Below are 23017 nucleotides of genomic sequence, written 5' to 3'. Positions count from 1 at the left end.
GAATTGGTTTCTCAAGAGAGAGGGAAGGGGGCAAAACAAAAAAAAAGAAAACCAAAATCTCAGATTCTGGACAATAAACTGTCCAGGATTTCATTGTCCTTCTTGGGAAGAAAGATTAATTTTAAACTGGGTTATTAAATATATTTTAAAAATAATTACTTACAGCATCTCTTTAGGTGTGTGAATTTATAGGAATTGTATGATCCTATACCATTTTCATAAAGCACTGAGAAACTTGCAAATAAAAAATTGTGAGTCCATTTAAATGACTTTCCTTGTAAAATTTAGAAATTGTCCGAGGAGTCTGCTAACTGGTAGAGCACAGGGGATTCACTGGATTGTCTGTTCTATGACAACATGCACGTTGAACAAGTATTTCTTAACGATGCTCTCATTTTTATTTAGCCTTGTGGTGTCAGAGAATCCACAGAACTCCAGGTAAGTAGCTCCAAGGATTAATTACAACCTTTAAAGACAGAAAGAAAAGGTTATATAATGGTCTTTCCCCCAGCTTTCAACAGTTCTGTCTCATTATGTCTTCATCTGCCACATTACATGGTCCCTTGTTAAGTGTTCCAGTGTGGATTTGGACTGGGATGAAGCTTTCACTAAAGCAAAACAGTCTTTTTATCTGCTGTCTTACCAAAGACTAGCTATTTCAAGTCATTGGTAATTCTTGTTATTTGTGGTTTTTTTTTGTCTTTTTTTTTTTTTTTTTTTTTAACCAATCCACCAGTGTGTTGTGGGTTTATATTTCTTTTTAGCCATCTTCTAAACACAGATCCTAGAAATTGTATGTAGTGATTGATAAAGGCAGACATGAACTTTTACTTGAGATTCTTTTCTATGTGCAAATGTTGCACTTTGCCATTAACTGCTATTTTCTCTTGAAAGCTACTATTGACTAAGTTACTCGTCAACACCCATGAGGTAATTCTGATTTAATTCCTAAAATATGCAGAGTAATGACCAGTAGGTTGCTGGTGAGGTGTCCATATTACATGATCACTGAGGTGTATACTTCTCCTGTGGTGTTTTTTATTTATTTATTTATTTATTTTTAAGTCTGCAGCTTATTGAATCCTTAGAAATCCATATTGAATCCATTAGAAATGTCTAGTAAGTTAATATCAACTCCATTAAAGACTGATATGGTTATTTTCAGCAGGGAGATTTATCCTTCTTGAAAGAAGATTTTACAGATAAATTCCAAAGCATGACATAGTTACTCATAGACTATTCCTCTCCCTCCCCCTCCCTCTCCCCCTCCCCTCCCCAGAAAAAAAAAGGCGGGGGGGGGGGGGGGAAGATTTAATGTTTTCAGTAAGACACCAAAGAACTCTTTCTTTTAAAAATGTGGTATTGTTGCAGCTGTTATAATGGTAGTTTTTTTGTATGACAGTATCCCCACTTCAGGCAGTCTGTTAAATGATTGCAAGCGAAATACCATAGTTTCAAAAGTCAGTGAAGTGTGATAACTAATCATGTACTTGCTCATAGATTGTCCAATTCAGGGCTGTAGTTCATAGTAATAATTTCTGCTAATGAATACTTGTTTATAGACAAATTAGTGTGCTTTGTTTTGTATAGAAAATATGCTGTAGTAGCTTGATCACTTAAAATTGGTTTCTGGAAATAGTCTCTCTAAATTAGAAAGCAGTAAATTATTAACAAAATAACTCCCAAAATAAGTCCTATCTGTGTGGGTGTTTGTGTTTATTTGTTTACTTTCCCTTGAATAAGGGAGACTTCAAAAAGAAAATTTAGAGATGGATGCTTGTTGTCATCTTGAAATTTTTGTCTGACTTTTTCTGGTATTCCGTCTTCTTTTGGCAACAGCCAAAAAAAACCCCACAACTATATCATAGAATCACATTACAGAATGGTTTGGATTTGAAGGGACTTTAAAGACCGTCTAATTGCAACCCCCTGCCATGGGCAGGGACACCTCCTACCAGACCGGGTTGCCCAAAGCCCCATCCAGCCTGGATGCCTCCGGGTATGAGGCATCCACAGCTTCTCTGGGCAGCCTTCTCCAGTGCCTCACCACCCTCAGAGTGAAGAAATTTTCCCTATATCTAATCTAAATCTATCCTCTTTTAGTTTAAAAACATTCATTTTTCTATCAATACATGAAGCTGTATAGCAAACTGAAAAACAGTGGACAAGATACTATGTTTTAGAAGGTAGTTTTCTCACTTGTGCTAGATGTTTATCCTGTTATCACAGCTGCAGAAATATGAAAATTAAGTTGCAGCTTACTAGATAGTTTGGAGATACCCCCAAGTATAACTGTGTTCCTACAGAGGAATAAATTTGAAATATAGATTGGTGTGCTTGAATGGGGAAATGGCAGAACTGTACCCAGCATGATTTTCAGAATTGTCTGTAGCAAAGGGAGACGATAGACAGTGACTTCTTGGAAGGGAAAAAGGAATCCTGTTTTGTAATGGTTATTTGCAGGGGATGTGTAGCTGTGGTAATTACTCTATTCATGCTACTGCTGTGTGACTTTTAAACAGAGCCTTAATGGTGAAGATCTGAAAAGCCTGGCAGGGCCACGGAGACTTCACTTGAAAGACACCACTCCCCTGCCCTTTACCCCCCATCCCCTCCCCCCACCCAAAAAAAAAAAAAAAAAAAGTCATATCCCAAATCCTCAGTATCAATTGCGTATTTTGGAGCAAAAGCTACTGCAGTAAGACCTACAAAATCACAGAGTATATTTGAATTTGAAATCTGTTTAGCTGATTTCAGTGCTACATTTTTGTTCTAGATAATCTGGAAGATAAATGCGTTACTGATTTCTAGCTCAATTTTTCTTTGTGTCGATTGGAACAAGGTGCAACTGGGAATAATTTTTGAAGGATATGCTGGCCGCAACTTGTTGTGGCATACAGTGTGGTATAAATTTTTGCATTGCACATTGAAATAGTACAAATGAACAGCAAAAGTGCCTAGTGGTGACAATGCTAAGTCCAACAACTATTCATTGCTACGTTGCTGTTTTTAACTTAAAATTTGTTTTATTAAATTAATGTTTTATGACTAGATGAGACCTGAAAACTCATATGCTGAATTTGTTACATGCTTTGAGTCTTAGAGCTGTATTTGAGCAAGCATGTTCATCCCTGTCTGGTAAGACGTTTCTTAGTTTTGATTGTCTAATGCTAATATTTATCCATGATGTTGCGAGCCTTAGGAATTTGTTCATTTGGATAGGAGACTGTTTAGAAAGCAGAGATGGAAGGAGGTAAGTAACCCACTCATCAACAACTGAGGTTACACTTTGCAAGAAAAACCAAGCAAGCTGTGAGCGGGAGAGAATGTATGGGGTCTCACTTCAGAGGTAGCTGGTAGGGTTGGAGTCAAAGGAAACGTGGCTGTGGAGAAACAGACAGAAGAAGACATTTTAATGAGCAGTTTTAAGAAAGAAGGCTGGAAATCCAACAAGAGAATTTTCATAAATTACTGATAATAAAGTGAGATAAAGAAGGGGTGAAGTACAAGTTGGAGTAAATCTAGTCACAAAGGCTGTGGTTTTTATACTTTTTATTATTCGTTTTTCTCAAATTGCTGCTGCTGTCTTTTGAAAACAAGGTGGAAATAAGTGCAAACAAACAAACAAAAAAAACCCACCACATTTAAGGACTTCAGTATTTCTTGCCTGTCTATTAGAGTGCTTTATCAATGCTTGAAGAACACACTGGGGATGTTTCTATAGATATCACACATTTCTGTATTAGCTTATTAGGCTCCTTTGTAAAATTAAAGTCTGCAGGAATCTGAGCTTCTGTTGTTGAGGCAGTTCTGTGACTTCTGTCTTCATTCAATCATCTATATTTCCTCAAAACCTGGTATTTTAAATATTTATCTTTTAATTTAAATTCTTTCATGTTCTGTATTAAAATTTGATGCATAGTTCTATTCCAAATTAAGTTCAGGTATTCTTTATGAAAGAGGCTCTGTTAAAAGCTTTGTTTCATTCCAAGCAAATTAAAAGAAAAAAATGGGGTCAGGTGGAAGACTGCAATAAGAAAAATCACCCAGTTTTTAAACATGTTCGTACAAACTATATGGAAGTAAAAGTCAAGAGGGAGTTTGAACACTAGCTGTCTACATCCAAATGACATTACTTCTGGGATGTGAGCTTTACAGATGCTGAAAGCAGTTCTTCTGTACAAGTCTGTTCATACAGAGTTCTTGCTGAAAACATTGGCAGTTTATATACACATGAGAGGAGGAGCAAGAACAAGTGTTTAGGAGTTTGAAAATCCAGGAAATTGGCTACCTTGAGATTTAAGGCTCTGGACAAGCAATTCAAGATGATGAAATCCCTGTTCCCCCCTCCCACTAAGTCTTTCACCATGGGCATGTAGTAGGATGGGAGCTGACGGGTGTTTTACTAAATCATACTTAAATAAACTTATTCACTGTACTGTGAATGAGTTTTCTCTGGTGATGTTTCTTCTTTGCCTTCTATTTGTTCAGTCAGTAATCCTTGGCACAGGCCACAGTGTTTAAGAAATCCTTTTTCCTTTTCAGCTAATTATGACCGGTGCTACGTCTCTCAGGACACAGTGATACTTGTTTAGTACCAGTCTGCTCCTTTCAGTAAATTGAGCCAATGGCAGCTCCTTACCTTGTGTTACTTACATTAGGAAATCTTAAGGATTACATGTGAATTTTTGGTTTAGCAGAGTGATACAAATTATACTGAAAACATAACACAAATATAACTTAGACTTAGCAAAGCATAGCAATTGCAATGCACAGTTCAATCGCAGTACCACTGAGATCTTCATTAATCACCAGTCAGCGGTGGGTTGTTCTCGGCCTCAGGTCTATGTGCCTGTATTTTCAAAGCTGGCTGCAATCCCAACTTTTATGTTTCATTTCTGTTCTCAGGTCATGTTTAATTTGTTCTTCACAGAACTTGTTACTGTTGTTGATCACTACTTAAGTATGCATAATAATCAATAGTGTTGCATATGTGTGTATACATATGTGTGTTGAGTATAAATAAAAAGAGTGTGTATGTGTGCATGAATGCACACCATACACATACTGTGTAAATATAGACATATTTTATGCGTGTATATATGTAGGTACACACTCTCAAAGTATTGTGTTTGTAGATGTTGCACTACAAAATTGTATAGAGCCAAAGCTCACACAAGTTCATTCTGGTAGAGACAAAACTATGGCAACTGCCATTATTGCCATTATTTGAGTTTGAGTTTTATTTCTAAATTTTTATTGTTGAACTTGTCCATAAAGTTTGGAGAGCAGAAATTGCATGGCATTATATGCATTTCATCTTGTAAACAAATTGCTGTCTCCCTACTGTACTGCATCAAGCAAAAGAAATATTTCTCTAAAGAAAATCATCCTAGTAGTGTGCTCTTGTTCTCTTAAGTGCATAGCCAGGGATTTTTTTAATAATTTTTTTTTTTTTTTTTTATTGCATTTGAAGGGCAAAAAAAGATGTACAAAGAAAGAATGAGCTAAAAATTGCTAGATAAGGCAACAGGTGAAAACAGCCCCTTCCCATTTGCTTCCTTTCATATCTGCAGTATTTGTGGCCCTGGGACATAAATGCCTGTATCTACAGGTTTTCAAAACTCTTTCAAAACCCCACACTCTTTTTTTTGAGACACTTTGCTATGGTCAGCAAAGAATTAAGAGCCACATAATTGGGTGCAGGCAGGCAGGCATCAGTGCAGCTCTGCAGGGAGCTGTGCTGAGGGGCTGAGCTGAAGTGCTTTTGCTCTCCTCTGACCCTGAGCCATCTTGGGGCAGCCTCACAGCACTAGGGCTGGAACAGCCTGGCAGTGCCCTGAGTGTGTTGGCTGCTAATGGCCACAGTGACAGCAAATTGAATCGCTAATCAGTTAAAGTGCCAGAATCTCTCCCTTAACTTTTGATACCGTTCCTCTGTCAATGCTGAGAGTTATTAACTAGTCTGGAAACACTGCAGTGGATTTTTTTAAATTGACTGCAGTGAGAAGGCTTAGTACATACAGCTTCAGTATATAACGTGCTAGAGAAATAATCTATATGTGTATGTTAGTCTGAAGTTGCCTTTTGTGACGTGCATAAGAAATGGGGTTGATTTCTATCGCAGTAATTCATATGGCAATAAAACGTAAATTTTTTTTGAAATTCCACACAGTAATTAGTAAAGAGTTAGTACATCCTCTCCCACTGTACATGTATGTCACATTTAGGTTGGTTGGTTGGTTGAAGTGTAGAAGACAAATCCCACTATTTGCTTATTACTTACTGCAAAGTGATCAGGAGTTTGCTTTTGTGGAAAAGTGGTCAGATGAACTTACTGTCTACCAGCATTCAGTTTCCTGTAGACTTGAGTGTGAGACTGGTGGCTTTGAAAGCTTTAGCTGTGAAATTTGTATACTACTGATAAAACAAGGAAAATAAGTCAGGTTCCTGGGTACTGCCTCTTTAGGGCTAGCTACATTTTCCTCTCGTGTTTATTTGTACTGTAAATCTGAACGATATCTATCCTCAGATAAGTAGGACAATTAAGACTGTGCCTGCACTTTCTCTGTCACTTCTGTTCCTTCAACTGATTACTCAAAAGGTATAGTGGAATTCTGTAATGAATCACTGTTCAACATACTTGTTATCGCTGCATCACTTGCACACCTTCCTAAGTACATCTCCCAGCTAGATCCACACAGTTGAGAGTTGAAGGCAGGGAAAAAGCAGTGATGGGTGTTTATGTTTTTCTTCATGAGAAAATATCAGAGGCCATTTAAAAGAAAAATCTCTGAATCCCTAAAGTATTTTTAAGAAAATCTCTCAAAGTCATTGAAAGTGAAATCAAGTCATTGAAAATTGGAAATTTGAAGAATGACATCACTGGTGCTCTGATAGAAAGTAAGTTACAAGACTACTCATTGCAATCATTGTTCCTGGAGTAAGACCTTTTATTTTGGCTTTAGTTTTGACTGAGTAAAATCCTGGGCCACTTGAATTGAGTGACAAAGCTTCCATTAACTTCAGTGATACAGAACTGAAGATTTTATGTTACTATATAGTGATACATTACATTAATTTATTACTTTACATTAAGTTAAGGCTTATCAGGCTTTTTATTCAATTTATATCTCCATTATATTAGAATGATGTATGTTTTCAGTACAGTGGTCTCATTCTTCAGTGACAGCATGGTACTCTATCTTTCAGTAGGCTCAGAATAACCACATCATCTTTTACAGAGACTTGGTGGTAGGGTGTGAAATCATGCCAGTGGTTTTCCTAAATCTGGTGAGTGTTCTCATTCCTAACTAGTTTAACTTAGTTCATTGAAAAACAATCTGTTTCTTCATCTGGGTGCTATGGAAGTAAAATCTCTCCTTCAAAACAGGGTTAGCCGTATTTCTTTATTAACTATTGAAGTGCTGCTAGTAACTCTTAAGATAACTAACCCTTGAATATATGTACTAATTGAAGGCAATGCTGTTCTAGGTGAGTGAGACTAATTTTTTTAAGCAGCGTGTCCAAGCCTTTGAAATAAACAACTGTTGTTATTTTTCTTTCAGTATTGGTGCTATAATAGAGGAGTACAAAAGAGATACAATAACTAACTTGAAGTATTCAGTTAGCACAGATGGAATCTAAGCCATTATTTGTGTTTTGGATTAGCATTTTTATGTTTACTTTGTTTACATTTCTATTTTTATTTTTATTATTTTAATATTTTTTATTCTTCAAAACCTGCAAACTTCAAATATATCTTATAGTAACCAAACCTTTGATATGACATCTTTAAAGTACTAACTGCTTTTACAGACCGTAAGCTTTGGATGTTGATCTGTATGAGGAAAAAATAGACTTCTCAGTTTTGGTCAGAATGATGTACATATCCGACGGCATTACTTTCATATTACCCTTTAGTATTACTCTTGCTTTTAGATGAACCTGTAAATGCAATAGAGTATACATCTTAAATGGTAAGAGCACTGTGACATAAGGCTTAAATGCATATAAAAAGCTTGTATTTCTTGTTCAATGTATTTGTTGCTTCGTGGTTAACACATTTGCATTAGACAAAATGGTAGTTCTGTGATGGTTACAGATGACTGGAAATGTGAGCCTTCTACTGAACTTGATAGTGCTTCCAAATAACTTATTTACAGTGCTGTTTGGATCAGTGAGACAACTGAAGTCAGCAAAGCCTTTCTTGGACACATTGTTGGTTGTTTACAGGATGGGAAGGGTCACAACACCAAGAACATTCACACCAGGAACTTGGAGTTTCCTGACTCCCTAATGGTGATACAGTCTATTTTCTGTGGGAGTAATGCCATCTGCTGAGTCATCCTGAAGTGCTTTTATAGCTTTGACCAAGTAATCTCTTTCATTGTTTTTGAGTCTTAATGTGTGAAATCAAAATACGCTTTTCAGGTTGCAGTGGAATCTTGCCTGCAATTTTGTTCCCTTTCTCAAAACACCCTTATTAGGTAAACTAACATTATATATGCTGACAGATTATTGTAGATTTGCAGTGAGTTAGTCCCATTCAAAGTCAAAAGTTTGGTGTAGTTGTGCATAGAACAAATGAAAAGAAATGCGTTATTTGTATCTGATAAAGTCCCATTTACCCTGTGGCTCTTCCTTTGTACTCTGTAGAGAATTAGTACGGGGAAAAAAACAAACACAAAAACAGATGTACAGTAGGTAGTTGTACTTGCTGCCTCAAATTACGTTTACATTAACAAATCACTAAGCTTTTTATAAGAATGATGTATGTTGAGAATATTTGTTATCAGGAATTCCATAGCAGATATTCACGTGAGTACAGTCAACTAAAATTAGTATCTAGTTTGCCAAAGGATGCCAATATGAGCAAAATCAGCATTATTTTTAATATGTGCATTCTAATATTTATGCTGTGTTACATGGGATACCATCTTCCAAAAAGGAAGTAAACAAAGTAACGAGAAGTAACGAGAAAAAGTGCTCATTTGAAGAAATTAATTGCAAGCATAAATGAATGGGAGGAATTAAGGCAATATCTTCAAACAGAAAATGTTCATGTTTTTTAACAAGACTGAACCACTGTCTTCTGTTCCTATCTTTTCAAAATAAAATCCACTGTTACGTGACTTAGTTGAAATCGTCGATATAAAAATAGGGAGATGCTGGCACAGAACTGTGTTATATATTAGTATTGAACCAGATTCATTTAAGGAAACAGTAGGGAGGGAAATGTAATAGTAAGGAAAACTGAAGCATGAGACTGAGGAGTCCTGGAGTGTCAGCGTGAGTTTCATAGAAACAGGAACCTAGAAAAGATGTTGCAAATCTCACTCTGTAATTGCAAAGCATACCACTTTAGTACCTCCAGTACTGCGATGCCTGCAGGGACAGAGTACATAGTAGATGAATAAGCAAGCAGAAAACATATAGCACTGAAAACTGAATATGATGTGCTTGAAAAATATTTTTTGACAAGGGAACTAAAAGCAAAATATGGATGGAAATCACAGCATCATGCTAGTTTGAAATGGAAGGTGGAGAACTGCATGTTTTTATCCAAAGGAAGAATTGTAAGATAAGGTAAAGCAAAGTGTAAGCTACCAATAACAAAAAATTGGTGCCACAGACAGATTGCTGTTTATATAATGCAAACTATATATATTTGACAAGCATAAGCAAGATCATTTTCCACAAGGAATGCTTTTCTTCAGAGTGAGATTTAGTGGAGACCTTTCTTGTTTAGCACACAGTCTTCTATGTGAAAGGTCCAAGCCTCACGCCTGAACACATTCCCTCTTGAGCAGTGAGCCCATACAGGTTCGGGCCTGTTCAGAAATGACAAGAGGAGACTGTGCTCACAGCTGACTGATGTGTAAGACACAAAGTTCTGTGGGTTAAGTGCCAGGAGCCATACCTCTCCATTTGGTTGATGAAGAAGACGACCTACTGAGCGACGTAGGATTCCTGCTGAAGATTAACAGTATCTCTATCATGTCCAATGGGTTGTACTTCTAAGCCAGTTTTGTTTTCTAGTTTGATATAAAAGGGAGAGACAACCTTTGATACAAGACAACTGGTGACTTCAGGGTTTTTTTTGTTTGACACTGTAAATCATCGTACATGGCGTAAAGAAAAAAAACGGGATTTCAACCCCAAAAGGTTACATAAATGTCAGATATTTTACTAGAGGCAGCTGCATTAGGATATTTTTGTCATATGACAGAAAGACAATTTTTATGTACTGGACTGTTACGAGTGCACTGAGCAGGTGCTTCCTGGCCCCTCCATTCCTTGATGTGAGTTTTTGTGTTGCTGTGCTCACGTATTCTATCCTCCTTGATAGCCAAAGGTTAAAAGCTACTATTTGATCATTATTTTCCACTCAAACTCTATTCCCTAATGCAATTCTATTCATATATTTGTGTTCTGTAATATTTCATTCTCAGCAGTCAGAATTAGCTTTGTGACCATCAGCCATTCAATCCTGTTAGTCCCAGAGAGGCAATGTAAAAAGTGCATAGGAAGGCATTGATGGTGTGAACATTTACATAGGGAATATTTCTATTGCAAACTTCTCTGAGCTAATTAGTGCTGGGATCAGAGTGTTCAGTTAACCTAACCTAAGTAGAAGTATTCCCATAGCAAGGCCTTTTGTGTGTTACTACGCCTGAGCCAATATATTTGTATGCCTGGGGGAGCAAAGCCCTGCTGCTTTGTGCTGCAGTGCTCTGGGATTTGTTCCTGTGCAGCTGAGTCAACTGTGAGAAAATGTTTTGCCTTTGGAAAAGGTTGTCAGGACAGTGCTGGCTCTGTAGCAGGATTCATCTCAGCTCTTTACTGTTTGAAGGCAGGTTCTGGGCTAGGCTGAAAAACATCCAAAATAGCCAAAAGCCAATGCACCTGGGGTCAAATAAGTGTATTATGGAAGTTACTAATATGTAAAAATAAAGGTTGGGTGAAAAACATTTGTAGACCCAGCATGTAGTGGTGCAAGGGGTTGTTCTTCCCCAGATGCAGAACTTTGCGCTTCCTGTTGAACTTCACGAGGTTCTTGCCAGCCCTTTTTTCCAGCCTGTCCAGGTCCCTCTGGGTAGCAGCATGATCCTCTGGTCTGTCAGCCATTCCTCCAAGTTGTGCCGTCTGCATGAATACAATTAATGAGATGCTACTTACTAACTGAAGAGAATGGTGTAAATCTTAGTAAGTCACTGGGGATATGCTGGCTAAGAAGGATAAGATATAAGGGCTCTTTTCTAATAATGAAGAACGAAGTTGGTAGTCATATAATTAAATGTTTTCACTTTTAGGATATTATAGCCAATAAGAAATTTCCTGTTTAATTGTAGCCTATATCAGACAGTTTTTTTGTTTTTGTTTTAGAAAAAGCAGTTATCTGTCTGAAGAAATGTGAGAAGAAATAAAGAAATAATACATGTGCAATAGAAAAATGACATTGGTAAAAGTTGTCTGAAAGGCTTCCTGATAATAAAGGGAAAATGAGATTTGCTATCATGAAAGGAAATACCAGATAAGGGCTGCTACTTATTATCCTGTGAGAAAATACCACTGAAAACAAAAGCTGGTGAGGTGATGGAAATTTTGGCAGTGCATTGCTTTTTAATGCCTCAGGCGACAACTTCTAGTTCTAACTCCTTGCCATTAAAAAAAAAAAAAAAAAAAAGGACAAACAAACTGCCATGATCCTTGCAAAATGCTGTTCAAAATAATACAGATAACTTTTGCAGTTAGTAATGTAGACATGAAGCATTCTCAGAAATCTACAGATTACTTACGATTCAATTTGAAATTGGCAAATTTGGTAACAGAGAGATTGCTCAGAGGCTTCTGTCCTTGAAACACGAGCTTGCTTCTGATATTGAACTGAATGGCTCCAGGCAGAGGCTCACATTGCCAAGCCCTTACACAGTTGGGCAGGGAGGCTTGCAATGTGGTTATGACTCTCGTCTTTTTAAACAGCAGTGATGTTCAGCTAGAATACTCATTTGTAAAGATTATGTCCTTAAGATATTTTTAAATAAATTTACAATGTGAAAATTCCTCATAATATTACAACCAAATTTCCAGCTAGTTAAGCATTCAGCTTGCTATTGGAAGACAATGTGATTAAAGTCTAAAATAAAAATGTTGATTTTTTTTCTACTAACTTATGACTGTACTATATGCAGTACTTACAGTTTCATTCCTTCTTCCGCATGTTGGGTACAATATAAACAGTATAAATCAAAACAACACTAAAATGAAGTGACTTAAACAGAAATAAGATTTCAGTAATCAAAATTGTATTTAAGAAAAATACGATTTAAAGCAAGGTACTATAGAAATACCTATTCTCAGAATGATCTATGTTGAATGTCTTTGGAGTCACTAGTCAGTAACAGGTGTATAAAATTTCACATTTTTGATTTTTGGACCAAAGCAAGGCTGAAAGAAAAACAAGTATTCACTTACTTTCTGTGTTCAAGTGAAAAGAGAACAATTGGTCTTGCCAGTTGCCCTGTTCCATCTGAGAACTTGACATGCTGAGATTGAGATGAATGAAAATGAACAGAGATAGTAGAAGAAAATGTAGCCTGGAAAGGAAACAGAGCATGTCAATCTTTAATTTTAAGTTTTCTGTTGGTCTGCAGAATTCACAAAGTATTAAATTAAAAACTGCATTATACATTGCATGTATATTACATTAATTATGTGCATTATTACATATAATAAACTATCCCGTTAGGAAGTAATGCAACCAAAATGTTAAAAGCTTACATGAAAGTTTACATAATTTACATATATTTACAGAAGCAGAAAGACTACATTTTATGATGGTCTTTACATCTATATAACGAAAACACTCTACTACTAGTTACTTCAGGCAGCCAAAAATTTCCCGACCAGCTCATGCAGAAGAGAAGGAGACCAATAATGCAGAAGAATGGAAGCTTGCAACGTCAAGGACCAGTAAGAGGAAGGAACATCCCCCAAAGCTTGAGGAGCCCTTGCAGAACTGCTTCACTGCTCTGCAGACTGAAGAGGAAGGACCCATCATAGCAGGAGACAGGCTAAAAGAAGAGGTGAGGTAGCCTTCTACATTACGGAAATTCTGGCCTGTGTGGTGGTGTTCTGACTTAGTTATGATGTTGAAAGGGTCAAGTGTCTCTGGGTAAGTCGAGGAGAAAGCCAACAGAGGAGATATTGTGGTAGGAATATATTACAGACCACCCAACCAGGATGAAAAAGCAGACTACATATTCTGTAAACATCTAGAAGAAGCATCATGATTGCTAGTGCTTGTTCTCATGGGAGACTTGAACTTCCCAGACATCTGCTGGCAATGCAGTATAACAGAAGCAGCAAACTAGGAGATTGCTGGGATGTATGGAGGATAACTTCCTGATGCAGGTGGTGAAGGAACTGTGGCTAGGGAAGGTGTGCCACTTGACCTGTTGTTTGTTAAGAAGGAGGGTCTTGTGGGTGATGGGTGACATTTGGTTGGAGACCATCTTGAGCAGAATAATCACGACATGATAGAGTTCTCCATTCCTGGGGAAGCAAGGAAGATGGTCAGTGGAACTGCTAGTTTGGATTTTCATAGGGCTGATGTTGGCCAATATAGGGACCTGCTTGACAAGAGTCCCTTGAGAGGCAGTTTTAAAGGGCGAAGGAATCTAGGAAGGATGGACATCGTTCAGGAACGAAGTCTCGAAGGTATAGGAACTGACTGTCGCTATGTGCGAAAAGACAAACCAACAAGGAAGAAGACCAGCCTGTCTGAGCAGAGGGGCTGGCAACTCAGGAAGACTACAAAGATGTTGTCAGGTTATCCAGGGAGGAAATTAGAAGTGCAAAAGACCAAATGGAGCTTAACTGGACTACTACAATAAAAGACAGTAAAAATGTTCTTGTAAGTACATAAACAAGAAAAGAAGGACTAAGGAAAATTACCATCCTTTACTGGATGTGAGGGAAAATGATGATGAGATAAGGAAAAGGCTGAGGTACTTAGTGCCTTCTTAGCCTCAGTCTTCATCAGGAAGACCAATTCTTTCCAGGTTATCCAGCCTGCTGAGCTGGAACACAGCAGAATTAAGGCCTTACAGTCCAAGGGGAAATTAATTAGCAACCTACTATAAGACTTGAACACCCACAAATATATGAGGCTGGATGGGATCCACTCGAGGGTGATGAAGAAGCTGGCAGAAGTGCTTGCCAAGCCACTTGGAATAGTTTTCAGCAGACCTGGCTAACTGGTGAGGTCCCGGCTGACTAGAATTTAGCAAATGTGAATCCCATCTGCAGTAAAAGCAGGAAGAAGGATTTGGGGAACTACAGGCCTGTCAATCTGACCTTGGTGCAAGGGAATGTTATGGAGCAGATCACCACAAGTGCTATCACACAGCATGTACAGGACAAACAGGTGATCAGACCTAGTCAGCCTGGGTTTATAAAAGGCATGTCCTGACTAAACTGATTTCCTTCTATTACAAGCTGACCCACTTAGTGGATAAGGAAAGGGCTGTGGATGTCCTTTACTCGGACTTTAGCACTATTTGACACTTTCCCACAGCCTTCTTCTGGAGAAACTGTTTGTGGCTTCTTGGACTGGCACATAGTTCACTGGGTGAAAAACTGGATACATTGCTGGATACAAAGGGTTGTTGTGAATGGATTTAAGTCTGGTTTAAGTCACAAGTAGTGTTTCCCAGGGATCAGTATTGGGGCCAGTTTTATTTAATCTCTTCATCAGTAATACTGATGAGGGGATTGAGTGCAACCTCAGTAAATTTGTAGATGACAAACCTCCCGGGTGGTGAGGTAGACTGTCAGCTGGCTGAAGGGAAGAAGCCAGAGGGTTGTGGTTAATGGGATGGAGTCGAGTTGGAGTCCTGTATCTAGTGGAGTCCCTCAAGGGTTGGTACTGGGTCCGGTATTGTTCAATATACTCATCGATGACTTGGATGAGGGAATGGAGTGCACCATCAGCAAGTTTGCTGATGACACTAAACTGGGAGGAATGGCTGACATGCCTGAAGGCTGTGCTGCCATCCAGTGGGACCTTGACAGGTTGGAGAATTGAGTGGGGAGAAACTTAATGAAATAAAACGAGGGCAAGTGTAGAGTCCAGCATCTGGGCAAGAACAACCCCAGACACCAGTATAAGCTGGGGATTGCCCTGCTGGAGAGCATTGAAGGGGAGAGAGACCTGGGGGTCCTGGCGAACAGCCAGATGTCCGTGAACCAGGACTGTGCCCTTGTGGCCAAGAAGGCCAATGGCATCGTGGGGTGTATGAAGAGGGGTGTGCTTAGTAGGTCGAGAGAAGTTCTCCTCCCCCTCTACTCTGCCCTGGTGAGACCGCATCTAGAATATTGCATCCTATTCTGGGCTGCTCAGTTCAAGAAGGACACGGAACTGCTTGGGAGAGTCCAGTGCAGAGCCATGAGAAAGATTAAGGTCCACTCGGAGCATCTCCCTTATGAGGAAAGGCTGAGGGAGCTGGGTCTCCTTAGCTTGGAAAAGAGGAGAGTGACAGCAGTAGTCATTGTTTATCTTGATTTCAGTAAAGCTTTTGACACCATCTCCCACATTATATAATAATGTAAGCTTTTTTCTTTACATTATTATTTTTTTTTTCATACTCATTCTCAAATTTAGGTAAGTCCCAACCCATGAAATTTCTATCCCACAGTTGTGGCTGAATCTTTTTTAAGATACTGTGTTTTTGTTTTTAATCTCATCATTTCTGAGTTCACCAACCTGTATTTTTTGTAGAATTAGCTGAGAATGATGATAAACTTTTAGAATGCCAAGGCTGTTAATATAGTTGGTCTATAAATGTAGAGAAGAATAGGCCTGTATTTTGGGATATAAAAAAAAAAACAACACGTCAGTATTTAAGGGTCAGTCTGTGGAACTTGTTAATGTTTGAAATACCTATATATATGATCTTTGCCTAAGTAGGAAACAGCATTTGTCATTTTTAATTTGATACTTACTTCCACATAACACTGGTGTGTAAAGAGAGTGTCAAAAATATGTATTTCTGAGAACCAAATCTAGAGTGATGCTAACATGACTGTTTCAGGCTCCAATAGACAAAACCTCTCAGAAGCTTATTTTTATAAAATCCATGCAGTGGGGCCCTAATTGGTACTTATGCAGAAACCTCTTAATGAGATTTCTTTCCATGAATCTTGGGTATATGTTTATATGTAATTAATTTAACATTGAAAAGGCAAAACCATGTGTGTGTGTTTTTTTTTTTTTTTTAATTGCTTCTGGTGATGTTTCTTCACCATTCATTCAGAAAGCCACATGGTCTTAGAGAAACAGAACAAAGCCACCCAGTGCTTGCAGGGGTTCTGTGTCTCAAATTGCTGAACAACTAAGATTTCGGAAGGGACAAAAATCTCCTATTTTTAAATGAAGGCAATCGGCAAGTCAGTAAATTTTCTTGCAGGTTTTATAGCTATTAAGTAGTCTGTAGTTAATGTCATTATGTAACCTCTTAAACCACCCTTTGTGGCTAGCTTGTTTTCTCTAGGGGACATAGATAAATAGGTTTCTGAAATGCTCTTGTGCAGGAAAAACTTGCAATCTCCAGATACAAAGCCAGAAAAACTCATTTATTATTACTAGAAAGAGAATGACTGGGGACATTTCACATATCATGGTACAGTTGTTTGTTCCTCAGAAGTCCTAGATAGGTCTGTCAAGTAATCAGTCAGGGTACAATGATATCTGCTTTTATAAATACATGCTTTGAAAATTATTTCAAGCTACTAATGATCCAGTACTGTGCCACTTGGAGTTCATGATGCCCAGGAATATCAGTAGGAAGAAATCTGAGCTACTCTTTAAGCATTTTCAAAAGAAGCTATGAGCAGTAATTTCCTGAAGAGATATGCGGTTACTATTCTATATCCAGCATAAAAACTTGCTCTGTAAAGGAAGAAAATACATTTGTGGTTTATCATGTCTGTCTTGGCATTCTTCCGTGTAAGTACCTGTATGAATCCTTTGCCCTACTTAAGCCTTTTATGCATCATTGGAACTGAAAATAGCAGAAAAGATTTGGTTATAGAGTATAGTACTTGCAAACTGCAACTTGCACTGCGTGCCTTGCTCTCATTTCCAAATGGAAATATTTAATTTCATACAAAAAAAAAAAAAAAAGGCACTATCTCACTTTTGGGAAATTACTTTATCTATTCCTTTCACACATGAATGCAACATTTTGGGTTAAAAATATTGGAACCAAATAAACAATGATTAATGGATACTTCTGGTCAAAAAAAAAAAAAAAAAAAAAAAAGCTAGTTTGGCTGGGAGTGAGAGAAAGAAGCATGGCATTTGATGTCCACATGGGTTTGCCCTGTCTGGTCTTAAGGTTTTTCAATACGGTTTCCCTAGGTCACTCCAAAATACGTGAAACCAACTTTTCTACTCCTACTGATTATTGCTATTACTTAACACTTCATATCTATACTAGCAGAGGGAAAAAAATATTCCTGCCGTCACTATAGCTGGGTTGTCAGACTGTGAGAGTGCACTGTAAAAAATGTGTATGTCATGTTAATGTCTTTTGATCTTTCCTTGCTTTTTTAATGTTGTACTGGGTTTACATAGCAAGGGTTTGGTAGCAGGGGAGCTGCAAGGGTGGTCTCTGTAAACAGAGCCCAGCAGCTGCCCCTTGTCAGATCAGAGCCAGCTCCAGATGGTTCCAAAAGGGACCTGCTGCTGGCCAGAGCTGAGCCAGAGACACTGGCTGGGCCTCTGGAGAGTAGATTTAAGGAAGGAGGAAAATAAATAAATAAATAAATAAAGACAGCTGGGAATGAGGATTGAGAAAATGGGAGATAACCAGCCTTGAAGACCCCAAGCTCAGGGCAGGAGGTGCTCCAGGCACGGAGCAGCAGTCTCCCTGCAGCCCATGGGTCCCACACAGAGCAGATCTCCACGCTGCAGCCCCCCCGTGGGTGGAGGAGCCCCCGGTGGAGCAGGTGGATGTGGCCTGGAGGAGGCTGCGGCCCATGGAGAGCCCCCGCAGGAGCAGGCCCTGGGCCAGAGCTGCAGCCCGTGGAGAGGAGCCCACACAGGAGCAGGGGGCCTGGGGGGAGCTGCCGCCTGTGGGGGACCCGTGCTGGAGCAGTTTGCTCCTGGGGGATGGACCCCATGGGACGGAGCCGTGTGGGGGCAGTTCTTGAAGAGCTGCTGCCTGTGGGCAGCCCCCTGCAGGCTTAGTTGGGGAAGGACGGCATCCTGTAGGAGGGACCCCATGTGGAGCAGGGGCAGAGAGTGACTGAGCAGTAGCCGCGGAGACGAAGTATTAGGGACTGACCACAACCCCCATTCCTCATTCCCCTGCATCGCTCAGGGGGAGGATATATAAGAGGGTGGATGGGGAGAAGGTGTCTTAATTTGTTTTTATTTGCTCGCTGCTCTAGCTTGTTAGTAATAAGTAATAAATTACACTTATCTCCCTGTGCTGAGTTTGTGTTGCCCCTGATGATAATTGGTGAGTGGTCTTATCGCAACCCTTGAGCCCTTTCCATTGTATTTCCTCCCCTTTCCCTTCGAGGAGGGGGAGTGAGAGGGTGGTTGTGGTGAAGCTCAGCTGCCCAGCTGGGTAAAACCACCACAAATTTCTAGCTTGGTATGGCTGTGTTAGTTTTACGCTCAGTTGTTTTCTTCTCCATAAACACCATTTCCCCCCTTTCTTTGATTAATATATCTCCTTTTTATTGTGTTCTTTTTCAATTTCAAAGAGGAAAATGATACTGAGGGATAATCTACTCTCTCTTTGGTTTTTAGTGGAGAGCATGATGGAACAGTAATGGGATAAATCTTTCTCTTCTTGTGTAAAAGAAAAGTGTAAAGTAGAGGCTACCCTCAAGCTGAACAGAGCTCATCCTTGAAACCACACAGAAAAATACTGTATTTTTGATGTTACGAGCCCAAGGGAAATATGGGTACAGACTGTGCCAAATCCTTCTTCTGGGAAATTCAGTTCTTAATTAATTTTTGTCTGCTGTATAGGTAGTAGACAATTCAGTTTTAACTGAATTTATACTAAGAAAAGTAGCACTTTTAAGTGCAGCATTAAAAAGATCTGTTTCTGAGGTCATAAAGAAGGCAAAATAATAGTCATTTCAAGGTTCAGGAAGAAGGTAGCCCTTTCAGGTCCTTTATTCCACATCAATACTGTAAATCTACTTCTCTGCTTGATAAATAATTTGACTTATTCCTCCTACGCTTGTTCTTATTTCAGATGTAATATGATTTGGCTTTTTGAAATACATAAAAGTGTTAAGTGATATGTGGAATGAGTAATAGTGACTTGGATATTGTTTTATCTCACATTATGTCTACTAGTATGCTTATTAAGAGAAGCATATAAAATTTTAATAGCAAAAGAGCTAGGTAGACCTTCAGATGAAATTTCTAGCTTACTTTATCAGAAGGGTTTTGTGATTGAAAACCATTACAAATGATGAATCTTGTTTATTGGTCTCCTCTGCATTCCATATAAACTTTTTTTTTCTTTTCAACAGAAGATTGTTAGGGCAAACTATCCTGTTGGGTTTTATTTTCAATTTATTGATATAGTTATTATATTTATATTATATATATCATATTTATTTATTATATTTATATATTATTTTAGCTGCTTAAGAACCAAACTTCTCTTCATTTTGTTACATTGCACCAGATTTTCTTTGTGGTGTTTTAGATTTCTTGGTTGGTTGGAAGTTTTTTTTTGTTAACCACTCTCTCTTTGAAAACTCCTTGCCTCTCTTTTTTTCTCCATCACACTGGTATGGGAAGTCCCCCACAGACTTTTGGACAAAATGGCTGAGTGTCAGTGGTCCCCAGTCTTCCAGTGTCTGTGGCCCTTGGAGAAGTATGGTGCTATCTTCCAGCCAGGATCCTACTACTTCAGTCATCCGTGGCTGTGGAGCTGTTTGTTGAGTGGACTGTAGCTCTGTTCTATTTTTTATTTTTTTATTTTATTTTATTTTTTTTGAGATGCTTCAGTGTATGTGTTTCTTTCCCAGAGGCACTGCTGAAGTTACCATGATCTTGCCAAAGTACTGCGTAGTGACCTGGCCCCTTCCTGTCAAAGCCACCCTCCAGAGCAACTCGTTGTGTTTACTCATGTCTCTCTAGGTCCCCATGACATTTTTCTGGCCAGAAAAGATTTCTGGGAGTGTTTCGTCAGTTCAAAGCACATGAAGTCAGATGCTCTACTGCACCTTTCCTGTTTGTATGGCATAATATAGAGCACATGACACCTTATATAGATAGTTTTGGTGTGCAAAACCTGCTGGAGCAGAAGTGTAGAGCTGTGTACATGTTGGAGGAACACTTATCTTAGTATTATCCTGCTGGTGGTTGGGTCTCTGAATTGAATTATGCTCTGTACCTCACCTTGATTTTGTCTTGGGGGAGGGGAGGACATGTTAAAACAAAACAAAACAAAAAACAACCACAACCCTACCCCCAGAATTAGTTCTCTCAGAGTCTGAGAGTGTACTAATACATATGCAGTATGTCTGATAATGGAACTGAGATCTGAGAAATTAGTGAAGGTAAAAGCTATTTGGTAGTGTACATGTAAATGGAATATATCCTTCAGACGCATGAAAATAGACTCTTTGCATTTACTTGTTCTGTGAAGTAGTTCTCTTTTAAAGGAAATAAGACAGAAGCTGGCTGCTTGAAATCCCAGAAGACTTACCAGCACTAGATGTAGTTATTCTCAGCATAGTGGAGATTTTGTGCCTCTCAAATGCTCTAATGAGGACCATGGCATATGTTTTAAGATGGAAAAATAAATTACTGTAGAAGCACACTTGAGATGCATTAGGAAGTTGTACTGAAAAATTGTAGTTTTGTGAAAAGTCAATTAGTATTATTTTTCCTATCAGGAACGTCTTAAAATCTCACTGAGCATATCTCTTTTTCCGTCAGCAACTAATCAAATGCTTAAATATTTTCTATTAAAATTTAGGAACTCTTATTTTGTTTCTTCTTCTTAAGACATAGCAAGTATGAAATATCTTTGTGAAATGACTAAAAGTAGAATTCAATATAACCAATATATTTAGAGTGAAATTTACTCTTGATTGACTTAGTCCTTTATTATATGGGTATATATGGAATCTTTATCCCAGTTATTGACTTAAATGGTCTCCAAAGCATAGCTAAGTGTTAATTCATTTTTTAGTTAAAAAGCAATCTTCTGACATAAAATGAAGTAGGAAAGAAATTGTACTAGATTTAGAAGCTGATTTTTTTTTTTTCAAAACTATTTGCTAAAATTTCAGGGTTGGCTGTTTTTATTTCACTCATAAGAATTCAATTTCAGAAGACTGAAGCTCTCCTCAGAGTTATTTAAAAGGCTGTCAGAAGTCTCTTGTGTTTCTACTAAACCTGCAGTTTATTTTGTAGTTGTATGGTTTTGCTTTCCACATTTCCTTTTTTTTTTTTTTTTTTTTTTTTGGTCATGTTTGTGTTGTAAATCAGCTTCAGGAGGAGCTGTCATGATTTATGGACAGAATATTTCACTTCAGAAACTGTTTTGTTCCCTGTTGATTATTCTGTTACTGGGTTTTCTGTTTTTTTTTTTTTTTTTTTTTTTTATTTTTATTTTTATTTTTATTTTTTATATTACTGTGTTTAACACTTGGGTCTCATCTGTTCATCCTTTAATCTGCTATTCCCAGACATCAACTACTGTCTTTGTTGTATCCTTTTCTCAGGCCTGAGACCTGTTCTTAACCAATTGTAACTCTTGGCATGTCTATGCAAATTAGATATTTTTATTCTAAGTGAGTGTGTGAAACTTTTATCTTATGGTGATGAATTTCATACTTTAAAAATATAGGAGATGTTTATTGAGATGATTTAGTTCTCCTACTTTGAGATATTTAATGCTTCAAAGCCTGCTAGAAGAATTTTTGGGGTTGTATACTACACAATGGCAACACAGCTGTCTCCTCAGTAGTGACCTGTTGAGTTACACACATTTTTGCCCGTGTGTTACTGCTTCCATTGCGCAAAAATGGATATGCCTACAATTCTACTGTCCCAATACTCCCAGTGAAGTCCTAGTGATGCCAGTGGGACTCAAATAGTGACAGTGCTGCAAAAAATAAAATTAAAAATATAGAAGCAAATTGCTAATGTGCACGTTTGCAATGTTTTCCTGAAACAAGCTATATGTGAAGTTTTGAAATCACTGTTAATCCCACTACTACCACCATATGCAGGGACTAAATTAGTAACAGGCATTCTCTGTTTGATCTAGATTATCTGAAGGAAAGCAGATATAATTACTCTTTCTATTTAAAATGTTAGTGTGAAGAAACACCATGGCATATAGCTTCATAAACAAGACAAAGAAAGAATATATTCCCTAAATTTAACTGATCCAAATAAAATAATTAGAAATGGATTAAATTTCTTTTTCTTAACAATGACATTTCAAGGAGTAGGTGATAAGTTCTTCAGTGGGTTACAGTTCTAATAATATGTGATGTTATCTGAGAAGCGCTAGGAAGAGAATGTTTTAATTTAGTCTCTTAAATGCTTTCATTTAAATAGCCTGGGAAGTGATTAAAGACATTATAAAGGGAGACTGTACACAGGTAGCTACACACTTGGTGGAAGTTCAGTCAATCTTGTTCCTCTGGAATCCCATCCAGGGTTTGCATCTTTCTGTTTTAAAATACACACATAAAATAATTGTGAAATACAAATCTGTATTTATTACCATGGATTATGGAATCCATACCACCATAGTTTGGTGGTGCCAGCTGGAGCTGAGCTGAGCCTGCCTTTAGTAGAAGCAGCTGAGCTTGCCTTCAGAAGCACTACCTTTCCTGGCAGCTCACGTTCTTCCCCTTCACTAGCAATCTGTGACAGCAAGTGGGTAAGACTTAGGTTTGCATTATCTGCTTACATGGAGCTCCCAAATCTGTCAGTTGCTTAAATTTTTGA

The sequence above is a fragment of the Anas platyrhynchos genome, chromosome 2 (genome assembly GCF_047663525.1).
Source record: "Anas platyrhynchos isolate ZD024472 breed Pekin duck chromosome 2, IASCAAS_PekinDuck_T2T, whole genome shotgun sequence".
Lineage (NCBI taxonomy): Eukaryota > Metazoa > Chordata > Aves > Anseriformes > Anatidae > Anas > Anas platyrhynchos.
Note: the sequence above shows the minus strand (reverse complement) of the source record.